Raw genomic sequence first — 21,317 nt, 5'->3', positions numbered from 1 at the left:
ACCAGACAGCAGTGACCCCCGCAGAAGGTACAGGGCTTCCAAAGGACAGACTTTATGGCAGTTTCCATAGGGTTTTGCAAAGTTTCCCATTTAGAGGGAACAGATGTAGAGGAGCGATGAGATCTTGCTTTTCTGGAGGAAGGCTCTGCTGTCACAGTGGCTCGTACCAGTTTTGTGGCTTTCTGTCCTAAACGGGTGAGCATGTCCATACCCTGTACTGCCACCCCCTCTTTCAGAGATGAATAAAATGGGAATAAAATGGGGTATTGATATCTTGGGGATTCTCTGTGCTTGTAGCATTTCCTAACAGCATCAGAAATCTTACCACAGGACAGGAGTGCCCCTGAATGGGTCGGTCTGTTTGGTTTTCTTGCGCAGCTCTGTGAAATGCCAGAAGTGAGCGATCAGTGCAAATGGTGATATGTTTGTTATAACACCTCCAAGTGCAGCTCCGTTTTGTTACATTTAGAATGGAAGACCACTACAATAAATGCAATTAGCCCCGTGGTGCAATAGAAGAAGGTTTTGTGTTGTCACATTGCAGTGCAAGCTGCTGACGGTCCCTGAGCTACAGCTTCAGAGAGGAAGGAGCTGAACCTCTTCAAAGGAAGGTGCCAGCATCAGCAAAGCTGCCCGCATGTGGGGGTCTTCTTGGGCCGGAAAAAAACTTTTATCAGGGTGAAAAGATTTTGGTGCTATTGCAGTTGTTCAACACAACAGTATTTCAGCAAATGAGGTCCTGGGCTGCTCTGGTAAAAGAGTCACAGAAAATAAACTTGGAATATTTGAGGGAAAAAAAAAATAAATACAAATTGCTCCTCCAACCCCTCCCTCTTCACCCCATTAGGCTGCAGCACCCCCAGCTGTGCATCTCCTGGGTGTGCATCGCTCCTGACAGGCACCTGCCTGCAGTCTGAGCCCATCACATCTTGGCCCACAGGGGCACAGGGAGCTGTGTATTTGCTTTTTCTTTTCTTTCCCCTGGAAACTGCAGAGGCTGGAAGTGTTTCATGCTCTGCTCTGAGCAGTGCCTGTACTAGGGCTGCCCCCGCTGCTGCTGCTCCCTGCCTGGGATCTGCCATGGTCTGGGCTCCTTTTCCTCAGGTAGGTTCCTGTGGGTGTTATCATGTCTTTAATTCGGGTTTTCCTGCATTCCTGGCCCCTTCTGGGTGCAAAATGCTCCAGAGCAAGGAAGTTGTGATTTAAAACCCAGCCACGGTGAAACGCCCTGCCAAGGGCTTGAGCTCGCCGTGTGCTGGCTTCACAGGTTGGGAAGCCGTGCTCCTCTAGGAGTAATTTGTCTGCTTCCACCCTTAGCAGGATCGCATTGGGTAAAAACAAGATAAATAGGAAGAAACAATAAGAACAATAATGTTTGTGTGGTTTTGTTTTCCTTTAGGAAAAGTGAATATTTAGGGACCAAAATCTGGCCAGAATGGGCAACAGGAAAATAAGCCAAGGGCTGCTGCTGGCAGCCTTCTGTGGCTTTGGCTTTGTTGGCTGCTTCGTTTTTTGCCTCTTGGCCTCCCAGTGAGGATAAACATTTTTGGATGGAAGTTTAGTGGTTCTCTGATAGTTGAAGTCATTTTGTTTTCCTTTCCTAAGTAGTTCGTGTGTTGTTGTTGTTTTTTATACAAACTTAGTTCTTCCCATTTTATTTCTTCACTTGGGTTTACTTTGGTAAATATTACTTTCATCCCGTTCCTCTGGGAGCGCGTTTTTATATTGCTGTGATCATTGTTCGGAGAGCTAATCTCTAACATAAATGAAGAGAAGTCAAAGAAATGAAAACAAATGATGGCAACGCTCCCCCGAGACTGCAAATTTACTTTTCTAGATTCACAGCGAGATGCTTTGGGTTTGCTTCTGTGAGCAATTTAACTTGATTTATCCCTCCAACCGCCAATGAAATATCTATATATTGTATTTCTTCAGCAGTGGCTGTGACATCCAGAATTGTTGCCTCTCCACATGCTTTTCATAATGAATACACTCCTGGCAAGTGTGCTTGTGTTTGAGCTGTTCGGTACCCAGACAATTTTTCATGGTTGTCTTCCATTTACTTGTCTTCAGGTTGTTTTATTTAATAATGCCTTCACATCGGGAAGGAAAGCAGGGCAGCTACCAGAAACGCAGCAAAAATGCCTTTTCTTACAAATGGGACCAAGCTTCTCACCTCACCCCGTTCCCACATCGACGGACCTGAAACAGATGCGGAGTGTTTAACTTGGAAAGCTTCTGTGAAAAGTTACCTTGGGAAAATAACCGGGATGCTCGGTGTAACCCTGACGGGGGGGGGGTTAGCAGAGTTTTCACGTTGTCGTAGGCTGCACTGCTCCTTTTTTATTGCTGTGTGTTTCATGCAAGTGATGTTGCGTGTGTGCAGCGTGCCTGGTGCTACCGGAGGCCGTCACCTTCTTTCGCACCTGATGGAGTTCAACATAAATGTGAATAAATGCTGGAGATGGCCTAAAAGGAGGTGTTTGCAAAGGGTGTGCTGCAGGAATGTGGTGAGATGCTCAGGCAAAACCCTGCAGATGTCTGTCCAGAGTTTCAGTGGGCATTAACCTGTCCTGTTTTTTTTTTTTTTTTGTTTGTTTGTTTGTTTGTTTGTTTTTTTGTTATGTTTTGAGTATATAGGGTGAAATCTGTAGCTGTGCAAATGGAGTAGGGGGGTGTATGAGATGCGTTGGGAACCCAGCCCCTGAGTCTCAAACACATAAGATATTCTAGTCTCCAGCTTGGCCAAATGCACATGGAAACTAGAACAGCATGTTTATTTTTAAAATCTAATAAATCTCCTAATAACCCGTGTTTTAAAATTAATGCATAGATAAAATGCTTTGACAAAGTTCCTGCTGACATCAGCGGGGTCAGGCTTCTTGGTATGTAACTGCTAAAGTCTGGAGAACAGCCGCAGGGGTTGGGGTCTTTCAGCCTGTTCTCCTGCAGGGCGCCTTCCCAGCCCCCAGTCCTTCCGTGCTGGCTGTATTTATGCATTCTGCGTGATGTTTATGGTCCAAACTCAACCAGTTTGTGCTGGTGTGTTGGCAGAACCCTCTCGTGGCCCTCCTGCCATCACCCACCCAGCTCTCAGGCGTGCCTCTGCCAGCCTCTTGGGTGAGGTGCTTCTTTTTGCAATTCTCTCAGCTGCTCTTTGCACCTGCTGCAATTTGCACTTCCAGAAGGTTTTCCTGTGCTCACAGCAAAGCGTGGTAATTAGGTGCAGTTGTATGGGTATAAGGTAAATGTAAATTTGTCATGTTTCTGCTTGATGATCGCCTTTGTTGGAGCACAAATCAACCTCCAGGTGCTGTTAAATGTTTCCCATCTCCATTCACTCCCCCAGGTTACCATTTCTCCTTGCTAAGCCTCCCAGGTTCATGCCAGGCTGGGTCTCACCAGCATCATCCACCAGCAGTGGTGGTCCTGCACAGCCTCGGACCGGGCTCTGTACCCCAGAGCTTCTCCTTCAGCACATCCCGTGGCTCCTCTCCCTTAATGGGGTGGACACCTAAAGCTCCAGCCTTGTCCCCACTGCGAGCAGAACCACCACTGACACCTCCTCGGGCTCCTCTTCTGGGGTCTTCTCCCCCAAAAGGAGCCCAAAACAGGGCAAGCTTGGGGGTACCAAAACTCCAAGGGGAACTTCTGGGGGGCCGTGTTCTTTATTGCCTTGCCCCAGCCTTGTGAGTACCCAAAGCAGCCAAGGTTAATCAAAGGGAGCCCTAATTACCTGCACGGCAGCTGGAATGCCTGTGGTGGAGGGAGCAGCCCCAGGCTGCACAGGAGCAGCCAGGGGAAGGCAAGCTGCGAGAGTCACCTTGCCTTGGTCCTGGGTTGCATTTCACCAGCAAAATGTCTTCTTTTTTTTTTTTTTTATGTTTTCCTCTTTTTTCCTCCTTTGAAGAGAAAAGTCTTTTCCCTGGCATCAGAAGAAAGCAGAGCTCCTGCTCGGAACAAGCACTGCATGAGAAACGCGGCTGTGTTTAACTTTAAAGAGCATGCTTAATAAAGACGTTCTGCACCTGAACAGGCTGTGATCGTCGGCACAGGAGGCTGAGCTTTTCAAGGCCTGTATCTTGTTGGTGTGAAAAAAAATAATTTTCTATAATCAGTGGTATTTTTCCTCCAAAAAGAATAAAATATTGGCTTAATCCAAACATCGCAGTCAACTGGAGGTTGATACACCCAACCCGCATTGATGTTACATGCTGCAACCTCAGAAGCTTTTGTGTAAAAATAAAGCCATGATGCCTCCTCCAGAACAACCAGCCTGGCTGTGGAGTTACGAAACGGGGAAATTTCCTTTCCCACTGCCCCTTTCCAGCCTGAAGGCCGTGCAGGGAGGGGGGCTGCAGGGAGACAGCAGGGGCCAGGCGTGTCCGCGGGGCTGCGGGTGCTGAGTGAGGGGTGAGCAGGAGAGCCTCCTGCCCTCCTCCATGGAGATCCCGTCATGGTTTCTTCTTTCCACGCTGCTGCCATTTCATACTTGTAATCCTGGAGGTTTGTAAGGCGTTAAATTCATTCATAGGTTTTGGTAAGTGGCCTTAGATGAAACCAAGGCCTGAATTAAAGCGTGCTCTGCATAGGGCACTGGGGAGCTCTCTCCTCTGCTCCATTTCCTCGCTCAGTTCCCTCTGCAGGGCACGGCCTCCTTGATTTCAGGGCACTGCTCCTTGATTTCAGCCCTTGCCTGGCCCACAGCCCACGAAGCATCCCTGCACCAGGCTGTGAGCATGCCATGGGGACTGCTCCCTACCTGGGAATTGTGATGTGAGTTATGCAGCATGGGAAAAGTCAGCTGAAACTGTCGGGAGAAGGAGTCGCATCCCTGCACAGATCCATTCACCCAGCATCTGCTGCCCCCATTGAGCACAGGCTCCAGTTTCAAGCCACAGCTCTCCTTAGGCCTCGGGGTGGGAATTTCCATCTCATGCAAGACGTGTTTCTAGATTTCTGCCCATGCTTCTGGATTTCTCTGATCTCGGTCATTAGGCTTTAACCACGAGAAGGAAGAATTTTATTTCCCACAGCGGAGTTGTCAGCTGTGTCTTGGACAAGTAGCCCGTGATTATCTTTCTCTGATAAAACCTCCGTGGTGAGGAGACCGCTGTGTTTTCCAGTGGGCTTTTTGTAGTCTTGGACAGAAAAAGGAGTTGTTTTTATTTTGTGTTTTATTTTGTTTGTTTGTTTGTTTGTTTGTTTTCTTGTTTTGTTTAATATCGTTTCTGATGTTTCCAAAAAAATAAAGTTTTACCCCAGCAGTCTGCCTGTAATACCAAAGAAGATGAGACATTAGGAATCTCACCTATTTTCACAGTGGCTTTGCTGTGTTTAGCAGGCTGTCTCCCAGCCACTGGACCTGTACCTTGAGGCAGAAATCGCTGTATTTGCCTCCTGGGCCATGCTGTGGGATCGGCTGCAGGGCGGGCAGGCAGTGGGAGCCCGAGCCCCACACCCTGTGAGCATCCCCAAGGGCTGCCGGGGAGCCCAGGAAGAAGCCAGTTTCATCCCAAGTAACTCAGAAACGCTGTTTTTCAGTCCAGCCAGCTCCAATCTGATTTCCAATTAAATGAAAAAAAGAAGCAAAAAAACTGGAAACCTATTGCAGCTGATGCCCTTGATAGTTTCAGTCAAACCCGTGGCAAGGCGGATGGCTCGGTGGCTGGGAGTAACGCCATTTCCTCTGGCAGCAATGACAGAAGCAGATGGTTTTGCACATGGTTTTTATTTCTAGTTCTATAAGCAAACATTTACTCTGCCTGCCATGCTAACTATATCTGCTTTATTGAGCGGCCTTAGCTGCCACCACAAGCAGCAGTAATCACCAGACCCCTGCGTTGGGGTAGGGCCAGAGTCTGACACCTCCTTTCCAGCAAATGAGTAGAAGATATATACAGGTATGGACACGGTGACACCGCTCCAAAACGATGTGAATGTAGAGGAATCGCTCCCAAGTTTAAGAGGAAAACATGGAGCCACCTTTGGTCGCTGCTCCCCAGCCAGAATAATTCATAAAGTGGTCTCCAGCTGCTGCGGGTGGTCCCCTGTGAAATCCTCAACAGCTCCAGTTCTTGTGCTTCCAACGTGAGGCTTTTGATAAGAAAATACACGGCACACCTCGGCCGCCCCCTGAAGCTGAAGTGCCCAAATACCTGCACAGAGCAGCGAGCCAAAGTCCTTCTCCTGACTTTGCCTCCCCGTTGGTATGCTGCTCCGGCGGCCTCCTTCGAAACCCCACCTCCTGTTTTTCCACTTTAATTCCTAAACTCTATTATCCGCTCTCCCCTGTGTTTAAGCCAGTTTTGGTTCACTTACTGCACACTTATCTTTTCCAGCAAGGGTCTGTGTTTACAGTTTAGCTCATTTAACTTTGCTTTTCTCTCCCTCGCCACAATTATGTGTTGTAACTGATAATTTTTGCTTGGGGGATATTAAAAAAAAAAGGAGGGGGGGCTACCTTTTGTTCCCAAACACAAATGTAGCTGCTCAGCACTGCCTAACCCCGTGTGTGCCGGGGCTGGGGGCAACCCTCCAGTCCTCAGCCCAGCAGGACGCGGGGCATCCTTTCTTAATAGATTCAATTCCATTTCTTAATAGATGAATAAAAAAGATCCCTCAAGGCATGCAGGGTTACAGCCCCCCTCGGTGCAGCTCTGCTGCCCACAAGGAGCAGGGGCCAGGTGCCCAGCACTGCTCTGGGGGCCCCGCGGTGCTCTCTGCTCTGCCAGCAGCCGCAGGAGCTGCACCCGTCCTGCCCAGGGCTGGGCCACAGCAGCTTGCTGGTGGCAAGTGCCTGGGACATGAGGACAGCAACACAGCTGGTTGCTTTGGGGTAATCACAGGTTTCTCTTTGAGCAGATTCATTAGGCAGCCCAGCGTACTTGTACACACGTGTGATCAACTGCGCCCAACTACTCCTCTGTCTTCTTTACTCCTGATTAAAAGGGAAGCAATCAATTACCAAACAGAGGCTTTAAAAGAGCTTGGGAAATAATAATCCCATTTAGTGAGCGAGGACTTTTTAGACTCGCCATTTCAGCTACTTTCACTGAGGGAAAGAGCTCTCCAGCCCAGCACGTGCCCAGCACTATACAGCACGTGGCTGTTTGCTGTTTGCATGGCTCGTGGGCTGTGATGCACACCGGGGCTCTGCCCGGGGCACTTTGGGCCAAGCCACCCCCCTGCTGCCTCCTGCCGCGGGACAGCACCCTCCTGGGGGGGTGCTGAGGGCGCTTGGCTGCAGTTTGCTGCATAGGAGAGGGATCTGCTGCCATGGTGTTGAGCACGTCCCTGTATTTAATGCCTGGGAAATGGTGCACTGAGCACGGTCAGTTGTGTTTGCACACACAGCTGTGAGGGTTTCAGATCTCTGTGAGCAGAGGAGAATCAGGTGCCCAGCAGGTGCAAATCAGTGCTGCAGCAGAGCATGGCCCATGGGCTCTCCATGTGGCTCCGTCCCCAAATCCAGCACCTCCCAGTGCCCCCAGCCCCCTGTGGCTGTGGCTCCACTGGGCTGGGTCGCTGTGCCACCAGCATGAAGCTCCTGGGTTTAAGGTGCAAGCTCACACTTTGATCAGGATGTGATTTCTGGTTTGAAATCTGGGTTACCATGCTCCTGACACAGCAAAATTGCTGTCTCTGCCTCGGCTCCATGTGTTCCCCTTTCTCCCCAGCTGGCAGTCTCTGTTTCCCTGCCCGTCCTCCCCCTGGGGCTGGCACTGTGTGTCCTGCAGCAACAAGCAGGAGCCGAGCCCCAGGGGACAGGAAAGGGTTTTCCAAAGTTGTTAAAATTTGTATCAATCTCCCTTAATGCCCACTTTTATTGACGTGGTGCCACTTAGCAAAGCAACAGCTCCATTAACATCTGCACGCCTCCCATCAGACCTGCTCCCTCCCAGCTGAGCTGGCTCCCCAGGGTCCTTTACTTCTGCATTAATTCCCCCAAATGGATGCTTGCATCCCTCTGCAGCACTTTCAAGCCTCACATTAAGTCAAGCTGCTGTTTGCCCTGCGTCACCCCTCCGTAACCTTGTGTCAGGCTCTCGATGTGTCTCTTAATGTGCTTTTAATTGGCCTCTGATACCGGCAGCATCTCCTCCGGAGCAAGCCCTGCGCTGGATGGGGCCCGGCAGCCTCCAGCCAGCCCCTGCTTGGCCTTTGCAGATCCAAGCTCCTCATCAGTCAGCTTCAATGCAATGATTTAAAAGCATCAAAAAATGATAGCGAAGTTGTTAGAAATCTCTCAGTTTGGATTGGAATCAAGGTTGTAAGGGGAGCAAGAGCCGGGCAGGCTGGGCAGAGGGTTGCGACATCCAGCCTGTTTTTCTGTAAGTCTCTGTGGGCACTGGCCTGCAAAAGCCAGGCCAAAGGAAATCGGATTTTGTTATCACGAAAAATTCTCATTTTTGCAAAGAAGTGTCTCTGTAAATATTTTCTCTTAGTAGGGAATCACTCTTTTTCTCTGATTAGCTATGTGGCAAAAGTAAGCCCGGAAAGGGGAGCAGATCGTGCCTCATGTAAGTAATTTCCTTAATCTCGTGGGCTGCCTGCAGGCTTTAATCCCGGCTGCGAGGATCACAAAGATATTTTATTACTGCTGGTATCGCTGATCTAGTCAGGCTTACATTCTTCTTAGCAGAAATCCTGCGTGTACTTTTCCTGCAGATCCCAACCTCCTTTATTAATCTTTTAACGTGGCTCGGTGAGAGCAGAGCAAGGCAGGGCTTTTAGCACCGCCGTGCCGGAGCCTCCCTGGGACGCGCTCGGCTGTCCTCTCTGTGTGCTGGTCAGCACAGCCCTTCACACCAGCCTTGTTTTCCAAGATGCTCAATCACAAACCAGGTCCAGGCTAAGCTGTCCTCTGAGCTGGGGCTGCCCTGTAGGAGCAGTGGGCGCTCAAGGGCAAAGAATGTGCGATCGATCTAATTTCCTAGGGAAAGGAGCAAAGGCAGCACAGCTCTCTCTGCCCTGGGATAAAATGCCTTGTGTGGAGCAAGGGGTGGAGGTGAGCAGGGTTGTGTTGGTCCCCTACGTCCCCCGTGCTGGAAGGTGGGTGTGCTTTCGGCCACTTGGAACTGGGTTGCAAGAAAAGTTCCTGCAAGATTCAAAGGAACGGGGAAAACCCCATAATTTTAACAAACCTTTATGTATCCCCTATCTAAATCTATATAGAATCCTATAATCTATACATAATGATCCTATAATCTACATATAATCCTATAATCTGTGCTAGATACAAAAGTAAAGTGAAGTGTTTTGCTCCCACGGCTGAGGCCATGCAGGTAGCCGATGCACCCCCGCGCCCTGATATTGATCTGGCACTAGAGCAGCTTGTGTGCAGATATTTATATGCCTGAACTGACAAAGTCTTAAAAAAACAACTGAATAAGCAAAGAGTAAACATGCATAAAAGCTAAAAATAAGCATATGAACGTGCATAAAGCGAGGGGTGTGGGTGCCCGAGGAGAGCAATGCGCAGCCCGGGGGCGAGCTGGTGCCAGGAGCCCCCCGCAGCTGGTGGGGGCCGGGCTCACCCCTGGGGCTGGGGGTGATGAGAAATTGGGTGGGGGGAGGCCCCGCAGTGTGTGCCCGGTCCCGTTTCGTGCAGGGAGGCATTGGGGAGATCTGCAGCAGAATTAATTTATTTTAATGCGATCGGTGAGCTCTGAAATACGCCCTTCTTTATCTGCTCCTCGGGGAGATCGCTAAATACGCCTCGAAAGGATTAGCCTCTCCGTACCAAATCTGCTTACATTCACCCTAAAATAGCTCCGTGAAAATATTCCATGTCCGGATTTTATTCCTCCTGCCATGGAAGCTGGCGTATAATAACATTGTCTGCAGATACTGGGGGGGAGAAAGGCAAACAGGCAGAACAGAAGAGGGCTTGGGATGACTGAAGAATTTGGGAAAAGTTTAAGAAGGGGCTCTCAGAAGGCTCTTTGGCACGAGCACCTGGGGCTGTGTGTGCCATGGAGATGGCAGTGCCGTGTTTTTAATTGCAGCAAGATGATTAAACACACCTTATAGGCGCACACAGGGCACCGTCAGTGACAGTGTGTGCTAATCCCAAATTATTAAATGGATGTAAATCTAAATGTAGTTGATACAAACGTGGCAAACGGTGTCTGACACTCGCCCAGCAGCCAGCTCGGGAGCTGGGGATGCCCCAGGGAGCTGCAGGGAGAGCCAATCTGCCAGACGGGTCAATGTACCAGTGCATTCACAGTTCGTAATTCCACACAAGTGAAGTAATTATTGAAAGAAATTCATTAATCGAGGCAGAGCTCTTTATTGGAAATGCTACCGAGCCATTCCTGCAGACGCTCAGGGTCTCGTTGCACCGGCGCGGAGCTCTCCCTCGTGTGGGGCTTCTCCAGCAGGGTGCTGCTGCCATGCACGGCTGAGGCTGGGATGAGTTTCGGATATTTGAGTAGATTTTTTAAATGATTATTATTATTTTTTAACGCTTTAGCTGTCTTCTGTCAGAGTTCCCTGCAAAGCACAGAGCCTGGCGATGCCCTGCAGCCTCACGGGGCGCATAGGGAGGGCAGAGTCGTTTGGGCTGAAATTTCGTACTGCTCCCCTCATCGCTGTCATCAGGGGGGTGTTGTGCTGTATGCAGAAGGGGGGCTGCAGGCACAAACTGCCCCTCGCAGGCTCCATCCCCAGCATCCCGTCCTTGAGCCCGAGGCTCAAGCCCCATACCACCGCGCAGCGCAGGCTCCGCACGCCGCTTTGATCCTAGTCTCACCTGCACGTGAGCGCTGTGGGTCACATCAGCTCTGTAAATACCACACCAGTAATAATCTGAAGCTCACTGCCCACTAGCACTGGTTTAATTCTGCAAAATGAAAAATTAACCAGCACCCCACTGCACCAACACAACCCAAATCTCTGCAGCATGCCTGCAGTGACCTGTCCGAGCGAACCCGAGTGGCCGAGGGGCTCCTGCTCCAGCACGCAGCCCCCCTGGCTCTGCCCTGCCTCCCTGGGCACTGCTGGCCGTAGGCTCGAGGCAGCATTTTGAGAGACTACCCTCAGCTTTTCTTCTGTCTCAATAAATGGAATGAGAAGATGAGACAAGCTATTCCCTTATCCCAGCTCCATCTATCAGGGGCTTTGTGCTTTGTTATCGAGTCGGAGTTTATACTCTCATTATCAGCTCTGACTGGCTCCTATCCCATTTTGCTGCAGCTGATGGAAAGCACCACGTCGTGCCCCTGTCCATTAAAGCCTCGTGTGGCTCCAGCCTCGGCGGCTGCGGGGCTGGGCTGTGCCTGAGCCAAGGCGAGCTGGGGCAGGTTGGTGTCCCCCGGGTCCCTCGGCACAGATGGGGAGAGGTGGCCTTGAGGGAACGGGGAAAACCAGGTGTAAGGGTGCCTGTCGGATAATGGGCTTGGGTTTTGCTATTGATTAGCGGTATCCTGATAAAATGTGATGATTACAGAGTCCCTATTTATCCATTAATGGCAGACGGGAGAGCTTTTAGCATACTCTTCTTGTGAAGTACAAAGTTTTGTGGTATTTGGGTGGGGTGTTTGGGATCACAAGCCCCACATTTCTGCTTCAAGCACCATGCTGTGAATAGGACACGACTAATTTCTGTGATGTGGTAGCATTAGATTAAACAGATAGTGTCTTTTTAAACGCTGCTGGAAAGAAATGCAGCGAGGAACAGGCATTTCAGCAGCAGTATTGGTTTGGCTGTGTGTCTGTATGGACTTTCTGTATGGACACGGAATGAAGTGCAGCTCCTTAGGAGAGACTAACTCAGGAGGACAATTTGCTCGGGCTGGTTCTAAAACACCCAGAAATCAATAGCTGCCTAAATAGCCAAAACAAACAAGCGGCCCGACAACACAGACGTGGGGAAAGGCTGGCGCCAGGAGCACAGCACTCGGGACTTCTGATTCTGATGCTGAGCAGAATTTTATTTTCAAAGGGTGCTAAATTGGAAGGCACAGAAAAATCATTCAGCTCCTCCGTCTGCAGTTTGAAATAGTACCGTATTTCATTTAGTCTTTCAATAGTGCGCCTTTATGTTGCTTTCAAAGCTAGACTGCCTCTCCTTGGAATCACTAATACTAATTGATTTCCAAACCCGGAAAGTTGCAGAAAACATAAAGCAGATTGGCAGTTTATTAGCCAAGCACATTGCACCTGTGATCAGAAGCCTGACCCAAGGACATGCACAACAGGGAAACTGCCTGCCCGCCCTCTGTTACTGCAGTAATCGGCTCTAAAAGGGTGTAATCAGGAACGACAACAGGCAACAAATGAATATGGCTGCTAATGGCATGGGCAGTGCTGATTAACATGTATATATTCCTTAGCTTCCGAGCGCAAGGCTTTATCTGGCGTGCAGGCTGCGGAAATTAAATCATTTATTTCTGTGACCACAACAGATATAAAAATTATGTCATAAAGAAAATGGAATAAAAACTTCAGTGGAATTTAATAACGTTTTAAGTAATTCTAATCCACAGGCTTGCATTTCGTGGCATGGCCACTCATTTCTGTTTCATGTTCCCTTGTCTACAAGAGAATACTTCCCAATGAATGGGCAGAGAGGTGTGTTGGAGGATTTTGCCCGGAGCCCCAGAGGACAGGGCACCTCCTTCTGCAGCTGTCCCACGCGTACACCTCCAGTGAGACTTCACCCCACTCTGTATTTCAAGCTGCCAAGTCAAAACAAGCAGTTACTGATCATTTAACCACTGGTGTTTGGCCACCATGGAAAGTGTGCCTCCATGGAAAGTGTTAGCTATTTTTTATTGAGCTGATAAAGTTCCTCCTGTAAGAAAGAAAATGTGTCCAGGATTTAATCAAAATTTCACTACGTGATAAAGCTGATAAAATCCAGATTGATCTTTTTCATAGGAACGTGCAACGTGTCCCCATCCAGCACTGACAGCCCCTTCCCCTCGCTGCCGCCTGGTACAGGACACGTAAGGGAGTAAAAACCTGCAGGACTAAGCACAGGCACGGTGGTGCTCCTTCCTGCATTTCTCATTCTGTTTCAAAATTGAATAAAACGCTAGGAAGTCAAGTGGGAATTACCCTGCTCTGCACAGACACGCTGTGTTCTTGTATGAAGCATCAGGCTTGTGAGATTAGGGTTATTCTGAATAAATGGATTCTTCCTAATTTTGCTGAGGACTTTCTTGATGTTCTGCCAATGATTTCCAATATGCGAGGCTCTCTGAGCTCTTTGCACGTGTCAGTCCAGAACGTACCAGCCACATCTCACCTTCTCCTTTTCATTTTAATTTTTGTGGAAAATTTCAAAAGCACAGATAGGATGTACAGAACCAGGCCTTCCATGGGGCTAAGGCTTCCTCTCCCCTGATAAATAGGAAAGTTATAGCAGACATGCCACTCATCCCTCCTAGCTGAAAATAGACTAAAATGCATTCTGTTTGTTCTTCCTATCCTCTGATGCTCTTGGAGATTTCTTAAACATTGAGTTTCTAAATCTCCTAAATGGCACAGCAGCCTGGACAAGCTCTTTTTGGAAGATGCAGTTCTGCTCTCTGCTTTATTCTCCCTTTTACATTCAAAGGCCACGCTAGTTTTCTTGGCTGCTGTCTAGAATTGCATGGGGTGTTTCAGCTCAGACCGGTCCCAATTTAAAGCCTTCTGCCACTCATTTATTACATGTATGGACAGCGTGCTGGTACTCCAGTCGATTGCCCCCAGCCTGGTTAGAAGCATTTCCAGCTTGCCGAGCAGTTCCTGCATCGTTGGCGCTTTGCACCGCAGCCACCTGATCACGGTGGGGCCGTGGCTGCTCCCTGGTCTGCCTGCATGGCCACACCCACTGGTGGTGTCCACAAGCCAAAAGTAAACCTAATTTTGTGTTAGAAATTGTTGGTGTTTTAGAGATACCAGGGTGGAACGAGTGTCAGATGTAACGCTTCTTGCTCTTCCACTGGTAATTCATGTATCTCTACAGAATGCCCTCTTATTTATTTGTGCTTGAATCCAACTAGCCTATCTTTTTGTTTTGTCATGTGTTAACTGATTTCTGACACAGACAACTTTCTATTTCTGCCCAGCTCTTTCAAGGCAGTGAGAATTACTGGATGCACTTTCCAAGTAAGACCACTCTAATTTAGAGAAAGGTAAATCTAAATCTAGGTTGAGAAACCCTTCACATTGTTTGATTTCTGTTTCATTTTTATGCTGCCTAGCACTTTACTTGTAACGAGCAATGCCACGCAGTGAGCAAATGAGCTTGCTCCTAGAAATGATCCCATGCCTAATGCCTGCGTGACTGCAAGAAATCACCCCAAACTGGTACAACCGTGTCTTTGGCAAGATGTGGATTCCTCCACCATCATCCTGCCAATTTACCTTGACTTGTTGGGATCTGCTCAAGGTCCTCACAGGCTGGTTGTTTTCTTGACCTTTGACTGGTTTCAGGTAATTTGCAGTATCAGCAATTTCCCCACCTTATTGCTCAGTCTGTTCTAGAGCCAGGCAAAGATGTCGATTTAAACTGTAAAAAGTCTCAGCCATTCGTGCTTTGACCTTGATTTCTGTTGGTTTCTGAGTCATGAAAAAAAAATAAATAAATAAATAAATAAACAAACCACTGAACTTTGTGAGAAAATTCCCAGAAGTTTCTTAAAAGCTCGTTGGGGTCACAGGTCTGAAAGCTGTGGAGACAGCTCCCGGGGGGCAGCCGCGCCTCCTGCTGTGAAACCAAGCAGAAGGAGCCCAGAGTGCTGCTCCTCTCTCCTTTCAATACACAGAAATGGGGAATTATTTCGTTTAGTACAACAGCTCTGTCTGCAACACCCATCCGTAGCCTCTCCCTGGGGAACTCGGGCACTTTATGCAGCTGGTGGCCAGAGATGCCTGAGGAAGCAGCAACTCGCACCAGGGACAATGCACTTTGTCATCTCAGTTATTTTTAACCAAGTTTTATTTTGATAAAACTTTGTGATTCAGGCTTGAGGGGTCAGTTCCTTTTTTTTTTTTTTTTTTTTTTTTTTTTGGGTAATGCTTATATAGGGTGCGGGCTGCAGAATAACAGCCATGAATATTCATTCACAATCTGTCAGCAGCCTTCAATGCTCCTTAATGTGATCCGACAGCTTCTTGGCTCAGTGGGAGGGTTAGCAGCCTCTCTTCGGCTGCTGGCATACGGGTGACAACAACAAAAAATATCCCCATCCCCACGGCAATTGCAACCCCACTCAGCAGAGCACCAGCTCCCGCACAGGGCTGGAGGTCCCTTGGGCACAGGATGGGGTCGTGGCTTCCTTCCCCATTGCTCCTGTCAACATGACTTTCTGCACTTGTTAGCGCCTTTTACAAGAACTTTAAAAATGAAATTGTCAGTGAATTTTATGTATATGTGACCAAGGAGTTCCGTATCATCTGTACTATTGATCTGTTTTACTCGACGTGATGCTCCTTAATGCTGTCCGTCCTAGTTATCAGAATAAGGTGAACCTCCTGGGACCAGAGCAGACAGTGGATAATTTGTGGTCAATACTGGTAAGAGATCCTATAAACTCTTTCACTGATTTAGTTAAATTCCACGCTCATATCAAACATAAAGGCACAGCTCCATTTTTTCCTTCATTTTTGAACTCATATCAAATTAAAAGAATTTTCCACACCTATTGCAAATGAAACTAGGAAAATCCTGCAAGACTTGTGCCGCTGATGGAGGAGGGGATTGCTCTGCATTTGGTGAGACACCTGTAGGTATTCCCTGGAGCCAGGCAGTTGCAGACTGAGCTTGCACGGCCCTTGCAGAGCCCTCCCAGCAGGATGCACCAGCAGCAGAGCTTTGGCTTTCAAAGGGGAGCAGTGCTGAACACACCTGGGCACAGCAGGCAAAAAGGAGCAGCCACCAGCCCAGCACTTCCCTGAGCCTTCCAGACCCCGCAGCAGCTCCTCAGCAGGGCTCAGTCCCTCGGCTCGGAGGAATTGCCAGTGTCAGCCCCGAAGCACCATGTTTCACGGGAGGGATGAGAAGGAAACTTGTTCAGATTAACCTTGGGGAGTTTCCTCGTTTGTCTGATGCTCCGTTTCTCTTCTGTGGGATATTCCTCTTTTCTTCCCACCCACTGGCATTAAATTCAAGGATAACACAGAATTAATCATAAAGCCATTTGATAGCTCATCTGAAGATTTATACTCTTTTTCTCAAAGAAAAGAACATAGCCTTGCGCAGCTGAATGGCCATGAATCACTTCAGTGTCACTGCCAGGACAGCAGAGAATTAATGTTTATTTTGCTTTTAAAATCTGATATTTAGGAAAGGAAATTCTTCATGCATTGTATAGTGTTATTTTTATTACTCTTGTCACCCCAGCATTTAGCCAAAATTAGGTTTCTGAGGAAGAGAAATTTGGAGATGGAGTCAGATTTTGTGATGCCGGACTCTTTACGGGGGCTGCGCGAGGCTCTGCAAACAACGCGCCTTGCACGTGTGCGAGGTCGGGGCGCTGCCACGTGCAGATGCTCTGCGGGATGCTGCTGCCACTTCTGCTAGCTTCGGCCATGCAGCAGCCGGATTGTTGTGCTGGGGTTGGTGCTGCTGTGCAAACGGCAGAGGACGGTCATGCTGCCCAGCACCAGGAGAGCACTTTTGGCTTGCAGCAGCCACCCTGACGTCTCCTACGGCTTATATAACAGGGCCAACTTGCAGTACAAAAGCAGCAAGGAGGCAATGGGTTGTTGTGCTTTGTTGGGCTCTGATATTCATAAACAAAAGGACTCAAAAATAATTTAATTCCAGGAAAGTATTCCTATGTTATTAAACAGACTTTAGCAAACTGGTTTGAATTTATTTTTCAATAATTGAAATTAAAATTGTCACACATATGTATTGCAGTCAGGTTTCCCTTCACTGTCATAAGCAAATTTTACCTGTGCTGCTGAACAGTGGCATGCAATGGTCTCTAACGCAGCTTACCACGTTAATCTTTATGGGCTCGCCAGAGACTTTCAATTTTGTGACCTGAACTGTCTTGGGAGTGATTTTAAGATTTTGTATGGAGCAGATATATTTCAAAGCTATTGCCTTATTCAGTGATCAAATTTCTTGACCAAGTTTTATGATCTATGCTTTTTTATTGTGATCCATATTAGAATAAGTACTTTGTCTTCTGTAGTCATAACTGACGTGGTAAGTGTTATTGATGCTCGGAGTGCTCATCTGTATCTGGCTGGCAGAGATCATTGTGCCTCTGGGTAAACCTTGAATAGAAATTCATCTGCTTTGCAAAAAAATGTATGAGCCTCAAAAAAATGTATGAAAGAACATGAATAATGACTTGAACTTTAAAGTTCCTAAGACTAATCCGTGTTGCTCATAAGTTTTCAAATTCCCTCTGTACAACAGGCAAAAGTAATAAATGTTGCTTTTCCCCCTCCTGTCCCTTCCAGTGCAACAGGCCCTGTTGTTGTAGGAGCAGTCCAAGTTCCACGTGTGCCTTCGGGCACTGAATTGCAGAGCTCGTTCCAGCTTGGCTGCAGCTGACGGGCCAGCCACTGCCGCACGCAGAGTGGGCAGGACAAGCATCTGCTCTTTGGATGAAGATGGAGAAGACGTATAATGAGTTGGCCCCTTCTATTGCTTTGGGGGAACAAAGATATGCATTGCTGTCCTTTTTATGTACCACAGAAACGGCAGAAATCTGTCACCAGAAAAAAGGTTGTTGGCTGATACTTCTTTTTTTCCAGTGTGTCCAGAATTTATTGGCTTGTGTGTTTGCTGGCAAAGTTACTCCTGAGAGGAGGCTGGAAGACAGGGTTATTGAAAAATAGCTCCCTAAGGTGGTTTTATTTTTTTTTTTATTTTTTTTTTTATTTTTTTTTTTATTTTTTTTAAATCAGAAGGCAAGCACTTCTGTTTTCTGTGGGTAATGCGTGAGATTCCCATCACCTGTCATCATCTCGTCTCACATACTTGGAGGGACAACTTGTGATTGTTCTCTGCAAACACCCTTGCATTGTCAGGCTGCCTGTGACAGTCATCAGCTGGTTTTCAAACGCTTAATTAAAGGCTCTCAGCACATACCTGCTACATAAGCTGTTTCTTTTCTGAAGCTGTCTATCTGATGAGAATTTTGGAGAAAGCCTTCTACTCCTTGTTGAAAAATAATTCTTGTATTTCATATGTGTGGGTACAAACACTGTTTGTATTTGCAGAAAGCCTCCCTTAGCCAAAAACAAGTGGCATGGAGCTTAATCTTACTGAATTGAGCTGAGCAGGTTAATGCCATGAAATCATAAACGTAGAAGGGCTTGTTCATGAAAGTTGGATCCCTGCTAACCAGCCCCTTGTAGTCTCGGGCTGAAAAATTAGGCTGTGAACAGCCAGAGGTGGATGAGCTGCCATCACCACAGGTAGATCAGATGTCTTTTGATTGCCTGTCCTTCGTAGAATGAGTCTGCTGCTGAAAGGCTGGGACGTGTGTGCTCAATTCGGATAACTGAATACTTTCTGCAATTGCAATGACCAAAGTCTTATGTTCTTAATGATGAGAACAGTTCTGGTAATTTACGGCATGTAGAGACGTATGTGTGCGGTGTACGTGTGGGATGATCGTTGGTCTCAGGCTATCTTCTAGTAGAGCGATTTATACGCCTAAAAAATAAATGAAAAAACTCATATAGTAATCTTGCTGACAGCCTCGTGAGGAAGTGAGCTATATGCTATAGAAAAATTCTGCAAAGAGGCTAGCAGCCCGCTTCCAGCAAAGTATGGAGAATTTGTCCTAGCAGCTGTCATGCTTTGACACGGTTTTTAGTCAACAGTGTTGTCAGCCATTTCTCAAGATGTGTGACTAAAGCCAAACGTGGGTTTGGAATATGCTGAGAAGCAGAAGTGGCCATCCACTTCAGTCGTATTTGCAAACCCTTTTATTGCCTTCCCCGTGAATAGTTAAATGACCATATTTCCCCACCTCAGATGCATCCTGTCTCCAGGAGCAGAGGTGAGCTGGCCGTGACTTGCTCTCCCGTCTGTATTTCCCTTGTGCTTTTTTGTGCTAAGAGTTGTCTTTTTCCTCTGGTCAACAAAAGTCCAGATAAAATATTTTGATTCTTCTCCTGCAAAGTACAGAGATGCTTTTCTGGCTCTGCGTAATCCATTTTTTGTAAATGGTTCCATCTTTTATAACATCCCATCTTTCCCTTTCTGTTTTATGACTTTCTGCATACACACATGGCAGCATGTGTTTTGAGGTATTACCATCCCCTTAAAAATACATTATTACTTAAAAATACATTATTTTGAGGAGACTCTTCTCTCACCACAACGTCAGAGCACTCTTTGCAGAGGATGCTTGCAAGCAGGAGGATATCAAACAGGTGTAAAGGAGACAACCTCTGTTAAAAATAAACAGGAAAAAAGCAGTATTTTTATCCTTTTTGATATTGCAACATTATATTACAAAAGTCCTCTAGCCACGGAGTGACAGAACATGCATTTTTTCTGTTTTCCAATTGCCTTTAAAACAATGGGTCTGTCCTTTGAATAACAGTTTTGAGCAGTCATCATAATGAGCTTTTCAAGCAAATACTAAACATGATGCAAACAATTCTCTTTCATTCTTTAGATCTATTATTCACCTGTATCTTTTATTTTATGCTTTGTCCAAATCACCAAAGAATTCATTAAAATATTTTAAAAGAACTGTCTATGAAAGCAAACAGAGCAATAAAACGAATACAGAAGACAGTCTCATGGAAATTTGGTTGGCTAATTCTCACAGGGTCTATACTTTGGAAATCACTACAGGCAAAGTAACTACTGAAACTAATTTTTAAAATCAGACAAATGCACTGGCCTTCTATTTTAACTTGAGTACTTACGTAGATTGAAAAATGTTAATTTCAGTGTCTTGACCTTCCAAACAGCACTGAAAAGGTTTCAGGCTGAGGCCTCAGGCTGGCGTTGTGCACATCAGTTGCTCTCCCAAAGGCCTTGAATGACTAAAACCTGTCAATGGAAATGGGAATTTAGACAAGGAGGGCCAAAAGTTGTGCTGAAATGCAAGGTGAAACAAACAGCTGGATGTAAATTTAAGCTGCTGGCTTTCCCTCAGCTTGCAGCACATCAGCAAACTCTCCGAGTTAGAGCAATGAACTCAGAACCTTTCCTGCTTTTAAAACAGTGCAGGTTTCCACATCTTGTATAAGCTCATGTTGTTCTTGTGTCTGGATGCTGCTGTCCTGCCTCTGCTGCTGCCAGCCTCGCAAGCACGGAGGATCCACAGCTGCACGTGCAGATGAAGCTGTGCAACCTGAGCCCACCCAGACGTGGTAATTACAGTGAGGAGGGAAGGATAATTGGCATCAATCCTTTGAAGAGTTTTCATTTAGGTTGAATGACCCTGCTAAGTTAAGAAGTCTTATTAAAGCTGATAAATAGTGGAAGAGTGAATTCATTGAAGTCAAGGAAGTAAATTTGTACGCGTGTAACTTAGGGAGGTCAGACCCTGACTGGATAAGAATTTCAAAGGGGACCTTCAAGAAAAACACATGAAAAGATCCCTTCCTTCATAACTGATGAGCAAGGCTCCGACTTGGCACGTCCCAGAGACATCCCCCTCGCCAGGGTCTGCCCGGGCATGGGCTGCACTCACTCGGCAGTATTTCTGCCTGAGCCCCCACCACGGGGAGAGGAGGGCATGGTGGCATCCCCATAACTCACCTGCCTTCAGGCTCGACCCTTTAGAAATCTGCTCTGATGAGGTCTTTGCACCCTTTTTGAATGTCAATGAAGAAACGGTTGATGTGATTCCATTTACATGTATTTCTATTAGGCTATTGCTACCATATAAAAGACTCAAAAATAATAATAATAATAAAAAAAAAAATCAATAAAAATTCTCAGTGCCCTAAAAGCTAAAAATCCATCACATTTTGCAGGCAGAAATATGGAGAGTTAGAAAAGGTCCACGTAGCAAAAACAGGTATATCAGCTTATTCCAGTTTCTTTCTGGTTATCAGTGGCTATTTTGACTAGGAAACTCAAGGCCATGGTATTTTAACGATTCAGAAATGTTAAATTCCATTTATCCAATGGAATTGGATTCTCCAATTATCTTATCAGCACGTCCTGAGATAGTACAGTAATGGTAATGACCAGTCTCACAGGTGGCAGTGGCAGATATGCTTTTCCCCATAGTAAAGCCAGAAGAAAAATGCAGGTAGGACCATCCTATGGAAATGATCCTTTCCATGATCCTCTTTTCATCTGATTTCTCCTCTCAAGCAGTGCCCATCACTCAACAATTCTTTTAGCACCACCTGCCATCCAACTGCAGTGTCCATTT

The 21,317-nt window shown here is 47.0% G+C and overlaps 1 long non-coding RNA gene across 1 annotated transcript; it reads left to right on the top strand.

Moving 5' to 3' along the window:
- Positions 1–840: 840 nt before the first annotated feature.
- LOC311439755 lies at positions 841–18,049 on the top strand. The gene is made up of 2 exons (XR_014694975.1): positions 841–1,104; positions 17,419–18,049. It is a non-coding gene; the product is annotated as an uncharacterized lncRNA (long non-coding RNA).
- Positions 18,050–21,317: the final 3,268 nt, after the last annotated feature.

This window comes from Aythya ferina (genome assembly GCF_964211825.1).
Source record: "Aythya ferina genome assembly, chromosome: 7".
Classification (NCBI taxonomy): Eukaryota; Metazoa; Chordata; class Aves; order Anseriformes; family Anatidae; genus Aythya; species Aythya ferina.
The sequence above is the reverse complement of the archived record's forward strand: the minus strand, read 5'-3'. Positions and strand labels throughout refer to the sequence as shown.